The 23,259-nt window shown below is 39.1% G+C and overlaps 1 pseudogene; it reads left to right on the forward strand.

The window, feature by feature from the left end:
- The first annotated feature begins 21,892 nt into the window (after positions 1 to 21,892).
- Positions 21,893 to 22,007, forward strand: LOC123851762 (U6atac minor spliceosomal RNA; annotated as a pseudogene).
- Positions 22,008 to 23,259: the final 1,252 nt, after the last annotated feature.

Genomic DNA, 23,259 nt, shown 5'->3' on the forward strand with positions numbered 1-23,259 from the left:
TCCCAATTTAAAGAACAAGATAAGGCCACAGCCAGAGATCTAAGGGAAAAAGATATAACTAAAATGCTTAATGGAATACTTAAAGCAACAATCATAGGGATACTCACTGGGCTTGAGAAAAGCATGGAAGACATCAGTGAGATGCTTACTACACAGATAAAAGAGCTAAAAAAGAATGAATCAGAGATGAAGAATGCAATAAACAAGATGGGAAACAGGCTTGAAGCAATGAGCAGTAGACTGGAAAAAGCAGAAGAATGAATTTATGACATAGAAGACAAAATAATGGAAAAAATGAAGCTAAACAAAAGAAAGAACAATTATACAACACAAGAACAGACTTAGGTAACTCAGTGACTCCATCAAATGTAATAACATTCTTATTATAGGAGTCCCAGAAGAAGAAGAGAGAGAAAAGGGGGCAGAGAATTTATTTGAGGAAATCATAGTTGAAAATTTCCCTAATCTGGGGAAGGAAACAGTCATCCAGATCCAGGAGAGACTGAGAACTCACATCAAAATCAACAAAATTGGGAGTGGGAGGTGCTGGGTGGCTCTGTTAAGCATCTATCTCTTGATTTTGACTCAGGTCATGATCTCAGGATTGTGAGACTGAGTCCCACATCAGGCTCACGCACTAGCTATGGGGCTTGCTTGGGATTCTCTCTGCCTCTCTCTCTCTCTTTTAAAATAATAGTAATATCAATAATCAACATAATCAGGCCAACACAAATACACATTGTAATTAAATTTGCAAAATATAGTGATAAGAACAAAATATTAAAGTCAGCAAGACCAAAGAAGTCCTTAAGACAAGACCCATCTCAACAAAAATTTGACAAGCCAGAAGAGAGTGGCATGGTATATTCAATGTGCTAAATGGGAAAAATATACAGCGAAGAATACTCTCTCCAACAAGATATCATACAGAATAGAAGGGGAGATAAAGAGTTTCCCAGGCAAATAAAAACTAAAGGAGCTCATGACCACTAAAACAACCTTGCAAGAAATGCTAAAGGGGACTCTGAGTGCAAAGGAGAGGCCAAAAGTGACAAAGACAAGAAAAAAAGAGTAAAAATCTCCAGAAACAACAACAACAACAAAAAACAAGTAACAAAATGGCACTACATACATGGCAATAATTACACTGAATGTAAATGGACTAAATGCTCCAGTCAAAAGACATAAGATACCAGAATGGATAAAAATCAAGACCCACCTGTATGCTGCCTACCAGAGACTTATATTAAACCTAAAGACAACCATAGACTTAAAGTGAGGGGATGGAGTAATATTTCTTATACAAATGGATGTCAAAAGAAAGTCAGAGTATGAATACTTATATCAGACAAACTAGACTTTAAAACAAAGACTAAAAAGAGACAAAGAAAAGCACTATATGACCATAAAGGAGACACTCCAACAAGAAGATATAACAATTGTAAATATGTATGCACCAAACATGGGAACATACAAATACATAAAACAATAACAAACATAAAGGAACTAATTGATAATAATCCAATAATAGGAGGGGCCTTTAACACCCCATCAATGGATTAACAATCTATTAACAGACGTCAATGGATAGATTATTAAGAAAAATTTTGGAAAGATGACAAATACATGAAGGTTAAAGAACATCCTATTAAAGAATGAATGGGTTAACCAGGAAATTAAAGAAGAAATTAAAAAAATACATGGAAGCAAATGAAAATGAAAACATGACAGTCCAGGGTGCCTGGGTGGCTCAGTTGGTTAAGCAACTGCCTTCGGCTCAGGTCATGATCCCGGAGTCCTGGGATCGAATCCCGCATCGGGCTCCCTGCTCGGCGGGGAGTCTACTTCTCCCTCTGACCCTCCTCCCTCTCATGCTCTCTGTATCTCATTCTCTCTGTCTCAAATAAATAAATAAAATCTTAAAAAAAAAAAAAAGAAAAGAAAACATGACAGTCCAAAACCTTTGGGATGCAACAAAGATGATCCTGAGAGGGAAGTATATTGCAGTCCAGGCTTACCTCAAGAAGCAAGAAAAGTCTCAAATACACACTGTAACATTACACCCAAAGGAGATAGAAAAGGAACATCAAATGAAGCCTAAAGCCAGCCAGGGAATTAATAAAGATTAGAGCAGAAATAAATGATATAGAAACAAACAAACAACAACAACAAAAACAGTAGAACAGATCAGCGAAACTAAGAGCTGGTTCTTTGAAGGAATTAATAAAACTGATAAACCCCTAGCCACACTTATCAAAAAGAAAAGAGAAAGGACCCAAATAAATAAAATCATGAATGAGAGAGGAGAGATCACAACCAACACCACAGAAAGGCAAAACATTATAAGAGACTATTATGGAAAATTATATGCCAACAAATTGGGCAATGTGGAAGAAATGGAGAAATTACTAGAAACATATAAACTACTAAAACTGAAACAGAAAGAGAGAAAAATTTGAACAGACTGATAACCAGCAAAGAAATTTAATCAGTAATCAAAAATATCTCAACAAATGAAAGTACAGGGCCAGATGGCTACCCAGAATTATATCAAACATTTAAAGAGTTAATACCAGACACATGAAAAGATGCTCAACATCACTCATCATCAGGGAAATGCAAATCAAAACCACGATGACATACCACCTCACACCTGTCAGAATGGCTAAAATTAACAACACAGGAAACAACAAGTGTTGACAAGGATGCAGAGAAAGGGGAACCTCTTACACTGTTGGTGGGAATGCAAACTGGTGCAACCACTCTGGAAAACACTATGGAGGTTCCTCAAAAGGTAAAATTAGAACTACCCTATGACCCAGCAATTGTACTACTTGGTATTTATAATAAGGATACAAAAAAATACTGATTCCAAGGGGCACATGCACCTTGATGTTTACAGCAGCATTATCAACAGTAGCCAAATTATGGGAAGAGCCCAAACATCCATCAACTGATGAATGGATAGAGAAAATGTGGTATATATTTACAATGAAATATTACTCAGCCATCAAAAAGAATGAAATCTTGCCTTTTGCAATGACGTAAATGGAGTTAGAGTGTATTATGCTAAACATAATGGGATTGATTCTTTGATTTCTCTTTCTGCTGAGTAATACCATATGATTCCCCTCATATTGGAACTTAAGAAACAAAACAGATGAACATAGGGGAAGGGAGAAAAAAGAGAGGGATGCAAAACCTAAGAGTCTCAAATATAGAGAACAAACTGAGGGTTGCTAGAAGGGAGGTGTTTGGGGGATGAGCTAAATGGGTGATGGGTATTAAGGAGGGCACTTGTGATGAGCACTGGGTGTTATATGTAAGTGATAAATCACTAAATTCTACTCCTTAAACCAATATTACACTACATGTTAAGTAACTAGAATTAAAAAAAAAACTTTAAAAAATAAAAATAATGAAGAGTTAATACCTATTCTTCTCAAAGTATTCCAAACAACAGAAATAGAAGGAAAAAACTTCCAAACTCATTCTATGAGGCTAGCATTACCTTGATTCCAAAACCAGACAAAGACCCCATTAAAAAGGAGAATTACAGGCAAATATCCCTGATGAATATGGATGCAAAAAATCTCAACAAAATACTAGCAATTTGAATCCAACATACATTAAAAGAATCATTCACCATGATGAAGTGGGATTTATTCCTGGGCTGCAAGGGTAGTTCAATATTCACAGATCAATGTGACACACCACATTAATAAAGAAAAGATAAGAACCATGTGATCCTCTCAAAAAGAAAAGAAAAAGGACCCAAATAAATAAAATAATGAATGAAAGAGGAGAGATCATAGCCAACACCAAAGAAATACAAACAATTATAAGAACATGTTATGAGCAACCATAGGCCAACAAATTAGGCAATCTGGAAGCAATGGATGCATTCCTAGAGATGTATAAACTACCAAAACTGAAACAGGAAGAAATATAAAACCTGAACAGACCCAAGAGGTGCAGCAAGATGACGGAAGAGTAGGGGACCTCATTTCATCTGGTCCCTTGAATTTAGATGGATATCTAGCAAACCATTCTGAACACCCATGAATTCAGCCTAAGATCTAAGAAAATATATCTGGAACTCTGCAAGTAGAAAAACGATTGCTTTTTGCAAGGTGGGAGGTGCGGAGTTGTGAATTTTCAGGGAGATATTGGAAGATGAATGGAGGGGGGAGGAAGCCTCCGCAAGCTGGCCACTGGAAAGTAATATAACACCAGAGCATAAAATCGGAACCCTTAGAAAACTGCTCCAGTGAGAGACATCTGGAGATGAAAAGGGCAGAATTCTAAGTGAGTCATTGTGGTCTCAGGATCTCAGGAGACACAGAAAGAATGGGGGTGCCTGAACTGATAGAGTACCCAAGCAGTGGAGCAATGAAACTGGTTATAGTCAGCGAGCCCAGGAGGGACTCTCAGCTTGGGCTGCCATAAACCGTGAGCCAGGCCAGTCGGGTGTCCACTCTTTGCCTGAGCACCCTGAAAAGGACTGGAAAGCACAGGCTATTTACCATTTCCTGGGAGGGGTGAAATGGCTGTGCCCATGACAAGACAACAGCTCTCAGGGTGGCAGCAGCCCCAGAAAGGACAGTACGGGGGCACCCATCCATGGCCCAGGAGCAGTGGAGCAGGGTGCACGCAGGAGCCTGCAACCACTCATGGTCCCAGGGCACACCAAGGGCAGTAACGCTGGCGGGTCCCTGGGACTCCCCACGGAAGGATTGCAGTGGGTGCGTACTGCAAGAGTCGGCAGAATTTGGCATACACAAAAGTGAAAACTGTTTGTCCCAGAGGGTTTATTGAAGAGGGGGTCCACGATGTCTCAGCTCTGGGCTAGAGATCTGGGCTCAGCCATTTTTGCTCTGATCCTCTGAGGAGGTGCAGAAAGCCTCCAGGGAACAAAAGCCACACAGAGGCCCAGCTTCCACTGAGCCTATCTTCCTAAAAGGGTTGGGGCAAATCCGCCTAGGCAAAGACACCTGAGAAGCAGCACAGCAGGCCCCTCCCCCAGAAGACAGACTGGAAGAACAGGCGGATTACAACTTTATGGATTCCACAAGACTGTAAAACTCCAACACCAGGGGAAAATAGGATGTTGAGCTACAGATGTTTTCTCACAACTTGTTTATCTTTCGGACTAAAATATTCCATTTCTTTTTTTCTTTACCTTTTTCCCATTTCAACTAGATTCTTATTTTACCAAATTATGTTTCTAAGATGTTTTTTAACTTATTTTTTACATCTACATTTTATAGATATAGGCTTCATTTTAGTCCTTTTTTCACTCTATTCAATTTTATATATATTTTATATATATTTTTTATTTTTATATATATTATATATTTTTTATATATTATATAAATTACATATAAAATATATATTACATATATATATATCCCTTATATAAACTATGTAAGTTTTGCTTTCTTTGCAATTTTGGGATGTAGTGTCTTCTAACACACAGACCAAAATTCAATCAGGAACAAGTGGATCACCCTGCTTTGTCCACCCTGTGAGATTATAGTCTCTCTCCCCTACCTTTTTTTATTGTTTTGTTTCATTTTGGTTTTGTTTGCTTTTCTGTTGGGTCTTCTGACCACCTCAGATTTTTCTAGGGTGTATTTTGTTTGGGTCATGGTTGATATTTTGGACTCTGCTCATTCACTCACCCATCCTTCTCTGGGCAAAATAACTAGAAAGAGGAATTCACAACAAAAGAAAGAACCAGAGGCAATGTTCTCTGCCACAGAGCTAATCAATATGGATATAAGTAAGATGTCAGAGATGGAATTTAGGATAGCAATTACAAAGTTAATAGGTAGGCTGGAAAAAAGCAAAAGTGACAGTACAGAATCTCTAAGGGCGGAAATGAAATCTAACTGGGCCAAACTTAAAAATGCTATGAATGAGATGCAGTCTGAATTGGATGCTCTAACAACTAGGGTCAATGAGGCAGAAGAGAGAATAAGTGATCTAGAGGAGAGTACAGGCTGATGGAAAGGAAGTAGAGGAAAAGAGAGAAAGACAACCAATAGCCCAAGAAGAAAGGCTTCGAGAATTTAATGATGCCTTCAGGTGAACCAATGTCAGAATTATTGGGACCCCTGAGGGGGTGGAGAGATAGAAAGAGGGCTAGAAGGTATATTTGAGCAAACCATAGCTGAGAACTTCCTTAATCTGGTGAAGGAAATAAGCATTCATGTCCAAGAGGCAGAGAGGACCCCTCCCCATATCAATAAAAATAGATCAACACCCCAACTTATAATAGTGAAGCTTGCAAATCTTAGAGAAAGAGAAACTAGCCTGAGAACATCTAGGGAGAGGAGGTTCCTTATGTACAGAGGAAGCAACATCAGAATAACATGAGACCTATCCACAGAAACCTTGCAGGCCAGAAAGGGGTGGCAAGATATATTGAAGTTACTAAATGAGAAGAACATGCAGCCAAGAATACTTTATCCAGCAAGGCTGTCATTCAGAATGGAAGCAGAGATAAATAGTTTCCAGGACAGACAGAAACTGAAAGACTATGTGACCACCAAGCCAGCCCTGCAAGAAAAATTGAGGAGGATACTGTAAGCAAAGAGAGACCCCAAGAGTAACATAGACCAAAAGTAACAAAGTCAATCTACAAAAACAGGGACTCTACAAGCAATACAATGGCACTAAATTCATATGTTTCAATAGTTAACTCTGAATGTAAATGAGCTAAATGCTCCAACCAAAAGACACAGGGTATCAGTTTGGATAAAAAAAAAAAAAAAAGCAAGAACCATCCATATGCTGTCTACAAGAGACTCATTTTAGACCTAAAGACACCTCCAGACTGAAAGTGAGGGGGTGGAGAACCACTTACCATGTTAACGGACCTCAAAAGAAAGTTGGCGTAGCAATCCTCATATCAGACAAATTAGATTTTAAACCAAACACTGTAGTAAGAGATGGAGAGGGACACTATATCATACTTAAAGGGTCTATCCAACAAGAAGATCTAACAATTGTAAATATTTATGCCCCCATCATGGGAGCAGCCAATTATATAAACAAATTAATAACCAAAGTAAAGAAACATATTGATAAAAATACATTAATAGTAGGGGACTTCAACACCCCACTCACAGCAATGGACAGATCATCTAAGCAGAAGATCAACAAAGAAACAAGAGCTTTGAATGACACACTGGACTAGATGGACTTAACAGATATATACAGAACATTCCATGCTAAAACAACAGAATACTCATTCTTCTCAAGTGCACACGGAACTTTCTCCAAAATAGACCACCTACTGGGTCACAAACCAGGTCTCAACCGATACCAAAATATTGAGATTATTCCCTGAATATTTTCAGACCACAATTCTTTGAAACTGGAACTCAATCACAATAGGAAATTCAGAAGGAACTCAAATACTTGGAGGTTAAAAAGTATCCTGCTAAAGAACGAATGGTCAGCCAGGAAATTAAAGAAAAAAAAGTCATGGAAACCGGGACACCTGGGTGGCTCAGTTGGCTAAGCGTCTGCCCTCAGCTCAGATCATGATCCCAGGGTCCTGAAACTGAGTCCCAAATCAAGCTCCTTGCTCAGAAGGGAGCCTGCTTCTCCCTCTGCCTGCTGATCCCCACCCCCTGCTTGTGCTCAGCCAATCTCTCTCTCCCCCTCTCTTTCTCACTCTCTCTTTCTGACAAATAAATAAATAAAGTCTTTTTTTAAAAAATTCATGGAAACTAATGAGAATGAAAACACATCCGTTCAAAACCTCTGGGATGTAGCAAAAGTGGTCCTAATAGGGAAGTACACAGCAATACAAGCCTCTCTCGAAAAATTTTAAAAATCCCCAATACACAAACGAACCTTACACCTGGAAAAACAACAGCAAATAAAGCCTAAACCAAGCAGAAGAGAAAGAATAAAGATTAGAGCAGAAATCAATGAAATAGAAACCAGAACAGAACAGATAAACGAAACTAGAAGCTGGTTCTTTGAAAGAATTAATAAGATCAATAAACTTCTGGCCAGACTTATCCAAAAGAAAAGAGAAAGGACCTAAATTAATAAAATCATGAATGAAAGGGGAGAGATCATGATCAACACCAAGGAAATACAGATAATTTTAAGAACATACTCTGAGCAACTATATGCCAACAATTAGGCCAGTCTGGAAGAAATGGATGCATTCTTGGAAATTTATAAACTACCAAGACTGAAATAGGAAAAGATAGAAAATCTGAACAGACCAATAACCAGCAAGGAAATTGAAGCAGTAATCAAAAATCGTCCAAAAAACAAGAGTCCAGGGCCAAATGGCTTCCCAGGGGAATTCTACCAAACATTTAAAAAAGAAAGAATATCTATTCTTTTGAAGCTTTTTCAAAAAATAGAAATGGAAGGAAAACTTCCAAACTCGTTCTATGAAGCCAACATTACCTTGATCCCCAAACCAGAAAAAGACCCCATCAAAAAGTAGAATTACAGACCAATATCCCTGATGAACATGGATGCTGAAATACTCACCAAGATACTAGCCAATAGGATCCAACAGTACATTAAAAGATTATTCTCCACGACCAGGTGGGATTTATTCCTGGGCTGCAAGGGTGGTTCAACAATCACAGATCAATCAACATGATAGATCACATTAATAAAAGAAAAGACAAGAACCATATGATCTTCTCAATTGATGCAGAAAAAGCATTTGACAAAGTACAACATCCTCTCTTGATTAAAACTCTTCACATTGTAGGGACAGAGGGAACATACCTTAATATCATAAAAGCCATCTATGAAAAGCCCACAGCAAATTAATTCCCAATGGGGAAAAACTGAGAGCTTTCCCCTAAGGTCAGGAACATGGCAGGGATGCCCTCTCTCACCACTGTTGTTCAACATAGTACTAGAAGTCCTAGCCTCAGCAATCAAACAACAAAAAGAAATAAAATCTTCTGAATGGGCAAAGAAGTCAAACTCTCACTCTTCACAGATGACATGATACTGTATATGGAAAACCCAAAAGACTCCACCCCAAAATTGCTAGAACTCATACAAGAATTCAGCAACTTGGCAGGACATAAAATCAATGCACAGAAATCAGTTGCATTTCTATACACTAACAATGTGGCTGAAGCAAGAAAAATTAAGGAATCGATCCTATTTACAATTGCACCAAAAACCATAAGATACCTAGGAATAAACCTAACCAAAGAAGCAAAAGATCCGTACTCAGAAAACTATAGAACAGTTATGAAAGAAATTGAGGAACACACAAAGAAATGGAAAAAAACGTTTCATACTCATGGATTGGAAGAACAAATACTGATCCTCTCAACAGATGCAGAAAAAGCACTGACAAAGTACACCATCCATTATTGATGAAAGACCCTCAACAAAGTAGGAATAGAGGGTATATACCTCAACATCATAAAGGCCACATAGAAAGACCCACAGCTAATATCCTCAATGGGGAAAACCTGAGAGCTTTTCCTCTAGGATCAGGAACAAGGTAGGGACGTCTATGCTCACCATTATTATTTAACATACTACTGGAAGTCCTACCCTCAGCAATCAGACAACAAAAAGAAAAAAAAGGTATCCAAATTGGCAAGGAAGAAGTCAAACTTTTACTATTCGCACATGACATAATACTCTATGTAGAAAACCCAAAAGACTCCACCAAAAAATTGTTAGAACTAGCACACAAATTCAGTGAATTTGCATGATACAAAACAAATGGGCAGAAATCTATGGCATTTCTACAAGCAAATAATGAAGCAGCAGAAAGAGAAGTCAAAGAATCAATCCCATTAACAATTGTACCAAAAACCATTAGGTACATAGGAATAAACCTAGCAAAGGAGGTAAAATATTTGTACTCTGAAAACTGTAGAATACTTGTGAAAGAAATTGAAGATCACACAAAGTAATGGAAAAACATTCCATGCTCATGGATTGGCAGAATAAATGTTGTTAAAATGTTTATAATACCCAAAGCAATCTACATATTTAATACAATCCTTATCAAAATACCACCCGCATTTCTCACAGAGCTAGAATAAACAATCCTAAAATTTGTATGGAATGACAAAAGAACCCAAATAGCCAAAGAATCTTGAAGAAGAAAAGGAAAGCTGGGAGCATCACAATTCTGGATTTGAAGCTATATTACAAAGCTGTGATCATCAAAACAGTATGGTATTGGCACAAAAACAGACACATAGACTAATGAACAGAATGAAAAACCCAGAAATGGGCCCACAACTATATGGTCACCTAATCTTTGACAAAGCAGAGAGAATATCCAATTCTCTCTTCAACAGTCTCTTCAACAAATGCTGCTGGGAAAACTGGACTGCAATATGCAGAAGAATGAAACTGGACCGCTTTCTTACATCATACACAAAAATAAATTCAAAATGGATGAAAGACCTAAATGTGAGACAGGAAACCATCAAAGTTCTAGAGGAGAATGCAGGTAGCAACCTCTTTGACATGGGCTGTACTAACTTCAGTAACATGTCTCCTGAGGAAAGGGAAACAAAAGCAAAAATAAACTATTGGGACTTCATCAAGATAAAACCTTCTGCACAGCAAAGAGAACAGTCAACAAAACAGCCTACAGAAAGGGAGAAGGTATTTGCAAATGAAATATCTGATAAAGGGTTAGCATCCAAAATCTATAAAGAACTCATTAAACTTAACACCCCCAAAACAAATAATCCAGTTAAGAAATGGAAGGAAGACATGAGTAGATATTTCTCCAAAGAAGACATCCAGATGGACAACAGACACATGAAAAGATGCTCAACATCACTATCATTAGGGAAATGCAAATCAAAACCACGATGACATAGCACCTCACACCTGTCAGAATGGCTAAAATAGCAGGTGTTGGCAAGGATGCAGAGAAAGGGGGACCCTCTTACACTGTTGGTGAGAATGCAAACTGGTTCAGCCTCTCTGGGATATGTATGGAGGTGCCTCAGAAAGTAAAAATAGAGCTACCCTATGACCCAGTAAATGCACTACTAGGTATTTACACTAAGGATAAAAAAAATACTGATTCAAAGGGGCACATGTATCCCAGTGTTTACAGCAGCATTATTAACAATAACCAAATAATGGTAAGAGCCCAAACATCCATCAACTGATGAATTGATAAACAAGATGTGGTATGTATATACAAAGGAATATTACTTAGCCACCAAAAAGAATGAAATCTTGCCATTTACAATGACATGGATGGAGCTAGAGTGTATTATGGTAAGCAAAGTTAAGTCAGTCAGAGAAAGACAAATACCATATGATTTCACTCATATGTGCAATCTAAGAAACAAAAAAAAAGATGAACATAGGGGAAAGAATGGAAAAAAAAGAGAGGGAGGCAAACCATAAAAGAGACTCTTAACTATAAAGAAAAAACTGAGGGTTGCTGGAGGGGAGGTGGGCAGGGCTATGAGCTAAATGGGTGATGCGTATTAAGGAGGGGACTTGTGATGAGCACTGGGTGTTATATGCAGGTGATGAATCACTAAATTCTACTCTTGAATCTACCATTACACTATATGTTAACTAGAATTTAAGTAAAAACTTGAAATATTAAAAAATACTCGTATGTAGGAAATTTTTTTAAAAAAAGAAAAAGGGTTTGCCAAATTACAACATCCATTCTTAAAAAACAAGAAAGATTCCATCCATTTATTTGAGAGAGAGAGCACAAGTGGGAGGAGCAGAGGCAGAGGGAAAAGCAGACACCTCACTGAGCATGGAGCCCAACACGGGGCTCGATCCCAGGACCCCAGGACCACACGACCCGAGCCAAAGGCAGCCACCCAACCGACCAAGCCACTCAGGTGCCCCATTCTGGATGAAAAATCCTCAACAAAGTAGGTTTACAGGGAACATTCCTCAACATAATAAAGGCCATATATGGGAAAACCCACAGCCAATATCCTCTATGGTCAAGAACAAGACAAGGATGTCCACACTCACCACTGTTATTTAACATAGTATTGGAAGTCCTAGCCACAGCAATTAGACAACAAAAAGAAATAAAAGGCATCCAAATAGGCAAGGAAGAAGTCAAATTTTCACTATTTCCAGAGGATATAACCCTCTATATAAAAAATCCAAAAGATTCCACCAAAAAAAAAAAATGCTAGAATTGATAAACGAATTCAGGAAAGTCATAGAATATACAGTCAACATACAGAAATCTGTTTCATTTCTATACACCAATAATGAAGTAACAGAAAGAGAAATTAAGGAATCAATCCCATTTACAATTGCAGCAAAAACAATAATATACCTAGGAGTAAACCTAACCAAAGAGGTGAAACAACTGTACTCTGAAAACCATAAAACACTGATGAAAGAAACTGAAGATGATACAAAGAAATGGAAAGACAATCCATGCTCATGGATTGGAAGAACAAATATTGTCAAAATATCTATACTACCCAAAGCAATGTACACATTTAATGCATTCCCTATCAAAACACCAGCAGCATTTTTCATGGAGCTAGAACAAACAATCCTAAAAAGACCCTGAATAGCCAAGCAACCTTGGATAAAAAAGAAAAGCTGGAAGCATCACAATTCTGGACATCAAGTTATATTAGAAAGCTGTATGGTACTGGCACAAAAATAGAAACATAGGTCAAGAGAACAGAATAGAAAATGAAAAAATAAATCCACGACTAGGGGCGCCTGGGTGAGTCATTCATTTGAGCAGCCGATTCTTAGATTTGGCTCAGGTCATGATCTAAGGTTGTGGGATGAGCCTCACATCAGGCTCAATGCTGGGTGTGGAAACTGCTTGAGAATCCCTCTCTCTCCATCTCCCTCTCATACTTCCTCCCCCTCTCTCGACTCTCTCTCCCTCTCAAAACAAGCAAACAAACAAACAAACAACAAACAACAACAACAAAAAACTATATGGTCAAGTAATCTTTGACAAAGGAGGAAAGAATATCCAGTGGGAAAGAGACAGTTTTTTCAACAAGTGGTGTTGGGATAATTGGACTGCAACGTGCAAAAGAATGAAACTGGACTTTCTTACCCCCTACACCAAAATAAATTCAAAATGGATGAAAGACCTAAATATGAGACCTGGAACTACAAAAATCCCAGAGGAGAACAAAGCAATAACCTCTTTTTTTTTTTGTAAAGATTTTATTTATTTATTTGAGAGAGAGAATGAGATAAAGCGTGAGAGGGGGGAGGGTCAGAGAGAGAAGCAGACTCCCTGCTGAGCAGGGAGCCCGACGTGGGACTCGATCCCGGGACTCCAGGATCATGACCTGAGCCAAAGGCAATCGCTTAACCAACTGAGCCACCCAGGCGCCCAGCAATAACCTCTTTGACTTTGGCCATACCAACTTCTTTCTAGATAGGTGCCCCAAAGCAAGGGAAACAAAAGCAGAAGTAAACTATTGGGACTTCACCAAAATGAAAGGTTTCTGCACGGTGAAGGAAACAACAAAACTAAAAGACAACCTATGGAATGGGAGAAGATAATTGCAAATGCCATATCTGATAAAAGGTTAGTATCCAAGATATATAAAGAATTTATAAAACAACATCCAAAAAGGGAATAATCCAATTAAAAATGGGCAGAAGACATGAATAAACATTTTTCCAAAAACATTCAGATGGCTAACAGACACATGAAAAGATGCTCAACATCACTCATCATCAGGCAAATACAAATCAAAACTACAATGAGATATCATCTCATAACTCTCAGAATAGCGAAAATCAACAGCACAGGAAACAAGTGTTGACAAAGATGCAGAGACAGGGGAAGCCTCTTGCACTGTTGGTGGGAATGCAAACTGTGTGGCTACTGTGGAAAACAATATGGAGGTTCCTCAAAAAGTTAAAATTAGAACTACCCTGATATCTAGCATTTGTGCTACTAGGCACTTACCCAAGGAATACAAAAATACTAATTCAAAAGGACACATGCACCCCAATGTTTATAGCAGCATTTCTACAATAGCCAAATCATGCAAACAGCCTATGTGTCCCTCGACAGATATATCTCACAATCATAAAAAAGAATGAAATCTTGTCATTTGCAACAAGACAGATAGAGCTAGAGAGTATTTTCCCAAATGCAGTAAGTCAGAGAAAGACAAATACCATATGATTTCAATCATATGTGCAATTTAAGAAACTGAACAAATGAGGAAAGCAAAAAAAATAGGGAGAGAGAGACAAAGAAACAGACTCTTGCGGTGCCTGGATGGCGCAGTTGGTTAAGTGTCTGGCTTTTGATTTCGGCTCAGGTCTTGATCTCAGGTTCATGAGTTCAAGCCCTGCATTGGGCTCCACACTGGGCATGGAGCCTATGAAAGAAAGAAAGAAAGAAAGAAAGAAAGAAAGAAAGAAAGAAAGGAAGGAAGGAAGGAAGGAAGGAAGGAAGGAAGGAAGGAAGGAAGGAAGGAAGGAAGGAAGACTCTTAACTGTAAAGAATAAACTGATGGTTACCGGAAAAGAAGTGGTGGGGGGATAGGTTAAATAGGTGATGGGGATTAAGGAGTGCACTTGTGATGCGCACCAGGCCTTATATGGAAGTGTTGGATCACTATATTGTACACCTGAATCTAATATTACACTGTATTTTACCTAACTGGAATTTAAATGAAAACTTAAAAAAAATAAAAATAAAAATAAAAATCAAGATGAGGAAATCAGTCCTGAAAGGAAAAGTGATTTACCCAAGATCACACACCACAATCATGATCTTCCTACTAATGTTGACCTCACCTTGGTGTACCTGTTCTGAATTTCCTGCTCTCAATCCTTGCTACCTTCCCTATTCTGAAGCTCTGGTTTTTACAAGGCAGAAATATCCTGGTTATCTTTATGATGGAAATTAGAGTATTATAGCCAGGAGGAACCTTAGAGATCCTCTAGTCCCACTCTCTCATTCTACAAGCAAAAAAACCCTAAACACTAGAATGGTGAAGCCACTTTCCCAGGGTCAAAAAGTTAATGCAACCCTGGGGCACCTGGGTGGCTCAGTCAGTTGAACATCCAGCTCGTGGTTTCAGCTCAGGTCATGATCTATGGGTCATGATATCGAGCCCCATGTCAGGCTTTGCATTCAGTGCAGAGTCTGCTTGGGATTCTTTCTCTCCCTCTTACCCCTCCCCCCCCCCGCCCCACTCGCTCGCTCACTCTCTCTCTCAAATAAATATATAAATAAAATCTTAAAAAAAAAAAGGCACACCTGGGTGGCTCAGTTGGTTGAGCGTCCAACTCTTGGTTTTGGCTCAGGTCATGATCTCAGGGTTGTGAGATCAAGCCCTGTGTCAGGTTCCACACCCAGCTCCAAGTGTGCTGGAGATTCTTTCTCCCTCCCTGTCTCTCCTCCTCTGCTCCTTCCCCCACTCATCCTCTCTTTCTCTCTCTAAAATAAATAAGATCTTTAAAAAAAATTATGCAACCTCTAATTGGCCAGTCAGCTGCTTTGCTCTCCCTTACTTATCTCTATTCACCTAACATCTTTGCAAGCAAATTTCAGACTTGTTTCAGCCTCCTTGGGCTCTAAAATTGACACAACAGAAATTCAGATGAGATAGGGTAAGGCTCATGTTAGTGTTGATTTACCTTTTTTAATTTTTAAATTTTTATTTAAATTCTAGTTATTTAACATATAGTGCAATATTGGTTTCAGAAGTAGAATTCAGTGATTCATCACTTACATACAACACCCAGTGCTCATCATAACAAGTGATCTCCTTAATACCCATCACCCCCCCCAACAACCTTCCCCCATCCTCCAACAACCTTCAGTTAGTTCTCTATAGTTAAGAGTTTCTTGGGGTGCCTGGGTGGTGGTTTTGGCTCAAGACATGATCTCAAGGTCATGAGATGGAACCCTACGATGGTCTCCATGCTCAGCATGAAGCCTGCTTGAGATTCTTTCTTTCCCTTTCCCTCTGCCCCTTCCCCCCTCCCTTCCTCTCAAATATATAAATAGTCTTTAAAAAGTTTCTTTTATGGTTTGCCTCCCTCTCTTTTTTTTTTTTCATTCTTTCCCCTATGTTCTTCTCTTTTCTTTCTTAAATTACACATATGGGTGAAATCATATGGTATTTGTCTTTCTCTGACTGACTTATTTCTCTTAGCATAATACACTCTAGCTCCATCTTTGGCATTGCAAATGGCAAGATTTCATTCTTTTTCGTGGCTGAGTAATATTCCATTATATCTATCTATCTATCTATCTATCTATCTATCTATCTATCTATCTATATACATACACCACATCTTCTTTATCCATTCATCAGTTGATGGATGTTTGGCCTCTTTCCATAGTTTGGCTATTGTTGATAATTCTGCAATAAACATTGGGGTGCATGTGCCCCTTTGAATCAGTGTTTTTGTATCCTTTGGGTAAATACCTATTAGTGCAGTTGCTGGATAGTAGGGTAGTTATATTTTTAATTTTTTGAGGAACCTCCATACTGTATCCCAGAGTGGCTGCACCAGTTTGCATTCCCACCAACAGTGTAAGAGGGTTCCCTTTCTCTGCATCCTTGCCAACACCTGTTGTTTCTTGTATTGGCAATTTTAACCTCTTTGACAGGTGTGTAGTAGTATGTCATCATGGTTTTGATTTGTACTTCTCTGATGATGAATAATGTTCAGCATCTTTTCATGTGTCTCTTAGTTATCTGAATGTCTTCTTTGGAAAAATCTGTATTCATGTCTTCTGCCCATTTCTTAACTGGATTATTTGTTTTTTTGTGTTGAGTTTGATAAGTTCTTTATAGATTTTGGATACTAACCCTTTATCAGATATTTCACTTGCAAATATCTTTTCCCATTCTACAGGTTGCCTTTTAGTTTTGCTGATTGTTATCCTTCACTGTGAAGAAGCTTTTTATCTTGAAAAAGTTCCAATAGTTCATTTTTGTTTTTGTTTCCCTTGCCTCCAGCATTCCATTTTGGTTTTTTATCCTGGGCCAGTACACAGCAGAAGCAAGAAAGCCTGAAGGGAAAAAAAGAAAACTGGGAAATTTCTGTGCATTTTCACAATGTGTACATACTCATAAAATTATGTGTCAATTCATACCTATTACTTTATATTACACAGAGATCTTGGATCTCTTTCACGGTCTGGCATAGAATCTAGAACCTAAGAGAGATTGTAATGGATTTTAAGAAAGGCTGACTGAGACTGGAAATGCTGAGCCATAAGTGGCAATATTCTGCAAGCTGTTGAGAGGTGAGCTGACCCCCTCCCCTACTTTATCTCTAGAGTCTGCTCTGCTCCTAACTTTCAAGTTTTAGAGATCTACCATTTTGCCAATATGGAAAGTAGAGTTACAGAGTTTAGAAAATGAAATATTACATACAAGGTGAGTTGAAGATTTTAATGAAGGTGAGGAAAGTTGTGTGACACATAGAAAACAGGAAGGGAAAATGGAGCACCACTGAAATAATACACACATTGTTTTCGCTCTATCCTCTGCCTTACAATCTGTTCCTAGTGTTTCTTTTAGAAATACTTTGGAACATATTTCGCTTATCTTTATGACTTCTTTTTTTGAGAGAGAGAGAGAGTCAACTCAGAATCACATATAGTGCAGTGGTTCTCAACCTCAGCTTTTTAGATTTACTTGGTAAATACAATAAATATCAATGCTTAAGCCCACCCCCCAAAATTAGAATCTCTTGAAAGTAGTCATCAGGCATTTGTATTGTTTCACCTGTATTTTAAAGTGAGGTGATTCTGATTCACAGAAGGTTGATAACCACTTATCTTGTCCAATTTCCTCATTTTGCAGGTAAGAAAACAGGCCTAAAGAGGGTCAGGTTTTGAACCCAATGTGATGACATCAGTTAATGAATGAAGTATTAATAGAGTCCAGGTTTCCTAACATCTAGTCCAGTGGTCTTTTCCATCAGACCACGCTGAGGAAAGCAAGGTATTTGAGATCAAGTGACTTAACTACAAGTCCATGAGGCATCCCAAGATATGATGAACAGTCTGCATCATTTTTCATTCTTCATGTGCCTCTAGATTTAAAGAGAGAGAAAGGCTGGTAAGGTTGGAGAATGATATCACTATCAACTGTAAAGATCTTTTTATTTTACCTCATAAGTTCTGGCCCTGGATGTAAAAACTCACATAGTATGAGACCACTCACATAGTATGATTTGAGAACCATTAGAAGATAGCATTATCCCTAAATATCCCTCTTGCTGATCTGTCACAGTGCCTGAAGTTTATACTACTAACCATTCTTCTAGTTTAGGGTACTGCTGCCAGAAGACCAATTATAAATACAGGGTGCACTGTTAACACACCTTTTCCACCTGGAAAAATCAGCAAATAGAGCCCTGAAAAGCTGATCCCATGGTAAGGACATATTAATGAATGATGAGAGGAAAGGGAAATCCCAGAATATAGGGCAAGTTCCCAGTGGGAGCCCCTAGGTAAAGCAGTGCCAAAACCAAGGTTTTCCTTTTTCTTTTTTTTTTTTAAAGATTTTATTTATTTATTTGAGACAGAGAGAATGAGAGAGAGAGCACATGAGAGGGGGGAGGGTCAGAGGGAGAAGCAGACTCCCCGCCGAGCAGGGAGCCTGATGCGGGACTCGATCCCGGGACTCCAGGATCATGACCTGAGCCGAAGGCAGTCACTTAACCAACTGAGCCACCCAGGCACTCAAGGTTTTCCTTTTTCAAGATGGAAGCCAGATACTTGTCATGTGTGTATTTGATAAATATAAGCAATATAATGAAAAGGGCCCTGGGTTGGAGACAGAAGACCCAGGAGAATACTTTCCCCTCTTTTTCTCATAAGTCAAATGTGAAAATTAAGTAAGATGGTATCAGAGATCTTAAGTAGTTCTAAATCTTTGATTCTCGTAGTGAATCATTCAATTACCTTAATGTCTAGTGCAGATATGACATAAGCTAATGTTTTTATTCCTCCCTTTTACCACTGTGGCTAGTGGTATTGGTAAAACATCCAAGAGCCTTTTGGCCAAGTAAGAAACCAAGCAGTTGAAGCTGTCGTTCTTTAAAGAGAGACACAGGGGCGCCTGGGTGGCTCAGTCGTTAAGCGTCTGCCTTCAACTCAGGTCATGATCCCAGGGTCCTGGGATTGAGCCCCACATCGGGCTCCCTGCTCGGCGGGAAGCCTGCTTCTCCCTCTCCCACTCCCCCTGCTTGTGTTCCCTCTCACTGTGTCTCTCTGTCAAATAAATAAATAAAATATTTTTTAAAAATAAAGAGAGACACAAAGAAGTCATCTAGGATTAAAGAAAGTCCATCGAAGTAATTTAAAGGGAAGGATCTGGGAGTGACATCAGGATGATGGCTGAATAAGATGTCCCTCTTTTGTATACCCCCTTCAACAACAGCAATTTGGCATCAATTCGTGGACAAAAGTACCTTTGTAGGACCTGTGAGATCCAGCACCATATGCCAGATGGCTCAAGAAGAGTTGTACCCACCCATATGTCAGGTAACAGGCATACAGACCTCAGTCCCAGCTTTGGACCCTGAAATGTACTGTGAACTGGCACAGGCCCTCTAGACCATGGTCTGCAAACCTCTGGAGAAGAGAGTTGTACAATCATCCACAGATGAGAGAGACTGTGGAAGTCCAGGAGTCCGGCAGAGAAGTTCTAGCACACTGTTGGAGAAAAAAGAAAAACAGACATTTGATGCGTTGAAGAGGATAAGAGGAACAGTTTGACTTTACCTGCATTGACATAGGCAGGACACATCTGAGGACCAAGAGGGGGTCTCACAGGACCAGCCAAGATGAGCCTTGGTTTTGTGCATGATAGAAATCAAACACAAGCTAGGAGGAAGTGAGAGCAGTTTATTGACTAGCATAAGTGATTGCATATAGCAGACAAAGTGTCTGGGAGACTCAGAAAAGGAAATGTGAGTTTCCCCATCACTTGGGGTTAGGGGTTTATATTGGAAAGAGGTCCAGGATACATGTTCTGTCAGGAATCCAGGGTAAGGTCCAATCAAAGGTGAGTGTCAGGTAAACAATAAGTGTTATTCCATGAATCACCAAAAGTAGTGGGTGTTGATGCCAGTTTTGACTATGGTTTGTTCAAAGCTAATGTCCTGGAACATGTTTGGGATCTGGTCCTTCTTAGATATTATGAGGTAATTGGGGTCTAGGACAAAAATTGGAGAATGATTAATTTTCTTGTCTCCTCTTGGAGTGGGAACATAGATTCTTTGGTTTACTCAGATGCAAAATATAGAACATGAATAAAGGGACTTAGCAGAGAAACAGAAGAAATAGAATTTTTCTAAAATGAAGTCCCTTCAGTTTACCTATTAGCATCACTCCTCACCCAAGGTGGCCCAGTTCAATGCCAAGAGTGCCCTCCTTGACCCATGATTTCTCCTGTAAGATAAAGTGAAAGTGGGTGAATAAGTGTCCAGCTTTCACCACTGTGCAGGACACTGCCAAAGAGGCCTATTTCTCTCTCACTCCACCTAGAGTACTGAATTATGAGCTGGACAACTGGAGGGTGGTGAGTGGCTAAGAGAACAGCAGCCAGGGCTTGGAAGGTATCAAAGGGACAAAGATTCTACTAACCACATCATGGATTCCATCAGGAAGCCCATCAATGTGCCCTTTGTGACTTCTAGTGAGCAGATCCCTCCATGAGCACTCCAGCATTCTATGTGCCACACTCACACACTTTGTGGCTGGCACCATTTGGATACTCCAAATGGCAGCAAGACTGAGTTTTGGCAGATAGCTAGTAAGCAGAAAGCTGACCCAAATCTGCAGGCAAATTTGGGCATTTAGCACCACCCATGGGAAAACAAAAGGGAAGCAACCAGAACTTGGACTGGTGCATTGCAAAACTGAGAGAAGGCGTACAAGTTTAAGAATCCTGCCACAAGAGGGAGCAAAAAGTGTGGATGAGCTGTATCCATAGAAGGTCTCAGGATCTCTGACAAGACTGACAGAAGGTATTTCTCTCAGGAAGTCAGTCAATAAAAAATGAAGGAGGTGACCACTACTTCAAATGCAAGGATAGGGGGCGCCTGGGTGGCTCAGTTGGTTAAGCGACTGCCTTCGGCTCAGGTCATGATCCTGGAGTCCCGGGATCGAGTCCCACATCGGGCTCCCTGCTCAGCAAGGGGTCTGCTTCTCCCTCTGCCCTCTTCCCTCTTGTGCTCTCTGTCTCTCATTCTCTCTCTCTGAAATAAATAAAAAAAATTTTAAAAAATCTTCAAATGCAAGGATAGCAATGTAAGACTTCAAGGAACATGTAAAATCAAGGAAACATAACACCAATAAAGGATCACAATAATCTTCCAGTAATTGACCACAATGACATGGAGATCTTCAATTTACCTGAAAAGAATTCAAAATTGTTGTTTTAAGGAAACTCAATGAGCTACAAGAAAACACAGAAGGACAATGCAAGAAAATCCAGTAAACAACACATGAACAAAATGAGAATTCAACAGAGATAGAAATCACAAAAAATAAACACCAAACAGAAATTCTAAAACTGAAAAATACAGTGAATTAAATGAAAAATTCAGTAGAGAGGATCAACCCTAGAATGGATCAAGCAGAAGAAAAAAACGATAAAGTAGAAGACAGGCCCTTAAGATAACCCAGTCACAGAACAAAGAAAAAAACAATCAAAAAAATGAAGAAAGCCTACATAAACTATGGGCTATAATCAAATGAAGTAATGAGCAAATAATTGGAGTCCCAGAAAGAAAAGAGAAACAGAAGGAGATAGAAAACATATTTAAAGAAATAATGCCTGAGAATATTTCAAATCTGGGAAGAGGATTGGACATCCAAGTTCATGAAATTCATAGATTCCCAAACAAATACCATTCAAAAAGATCTTCAGTGTTGTATGAAAGGAGAGGTTAGCATTCCCCTTGACAAGGATGGAAGAGGCCCCATAACACACATACAACGAAGGCATTCCCACCTACTTCATGGCATCTAACCATCGTTTTTTTTTTTTTTTTCAACATATTCTGGCCAAGGTCCACATGCTGCCCATGCAGGCAAGGAAAGCCTCTGCAGACAACTGGCCCGAATAGGTAAGGGAGCCAAAACACAGCAGCAGAGGGCATGCAGCACACACCACAAACAAATCCTGAAGAGCCAGGCCCTGGACACAATATGACCTCTTTCATAAAGCTATTACTCTCAGGAGCAGGAAACATAACAGGATATTCTAACATAGAGAAGGAGACAGTGATTTAAACAAAATGCCAGAACAGAGGAATTCATCCCAAAAGAAAACACAAGAAAAGGTCATGGCCAGAGATAAATCAAAACAGATATAAGAAATATGCCTGATGGAGAATTTAAAGCAACAATCATAAGAATACACACTGGGCTTGAGAAAAGCATAGAAGACATCAGGGAGACTCTTACCACAGAGAAAAAAGAATTAAAAAACAGTCAGGAATGAAAAATACAATAACTGAGATTTGAAACAGGCTGAATGTAATGACCACAAGTATAGAAGAAGCTGAGGAACAAATAAGTGATGGAAAAGAATAATGGAAGGGTGCCTGGGTGGCTCAGTCCATTAAGCGTCTGCCTTCAGCTCAGGTCATGATCCCAGGGTCCTGGGATCAAGTCCCACGTCAGGCTCTCTGCTCAGAGGGGAGCCTGCTTCTCCCTCTCCCTCTGCCTGCTATTCTGCCTACTTGTGCTTTCTCTCTCTGTGTCAAATAAATAAATAAGATCTTTTTTTAAAAAGGATGGAAATAATGAAGCTGAACAAAAGACAGAAGAATTATGGATCATGAGAATAGACTTAGAGAAGTCAGTGACTACATCAAATGTAATAACATTCATATCACAGGAGTCCCAAAAGAAGAAGAGAAAAGGGGGGGCAGAAGCTTTATGTGAGGAAATAATAGTTGAAAACTTCCCTAATCTGGGGAAGGAAACAGACATCCAAATCAAGGAAGCACAGAGGAATCCCATCAAAATCAACAAAAGCAGGCCAACAAAAAGACATATTGTAGTTAAATTTGCAAAATATAATGATAAAGAAAAAAATCCTAAAAGCAGCAAGACAAAAGAAGTCTCTACCTTACAAGGGAAGACCCATAAGGTTAGCTGCAGATCTCTCCACAGAAACTTGGCAAGCCAGAATGAAGTGACATGATATATTCAACATGCTAAATGGGAAAAATCTACAGCCAAGAATATTCTATCCACAAGGCTGTCGTCTTAGGGTTTACAATATA

Source organism: Mirounga angustirostris, unplaced genomic scaffold (assembly GCF_029215605.1).
Source record: "Mirounga angustirostris isolate CCGP_5_RB_7025 unplaced genomic scaffold, mMirAng1.0.hap1 SCAF_11, whole genome shotgun sequence".
Classification (NCBI taxonomy): Eukaryota; Metazoa; Chordata; class Mammalia; order Carnivora; family Phocidae; genus Mirounga; species Mirounga angustirostris.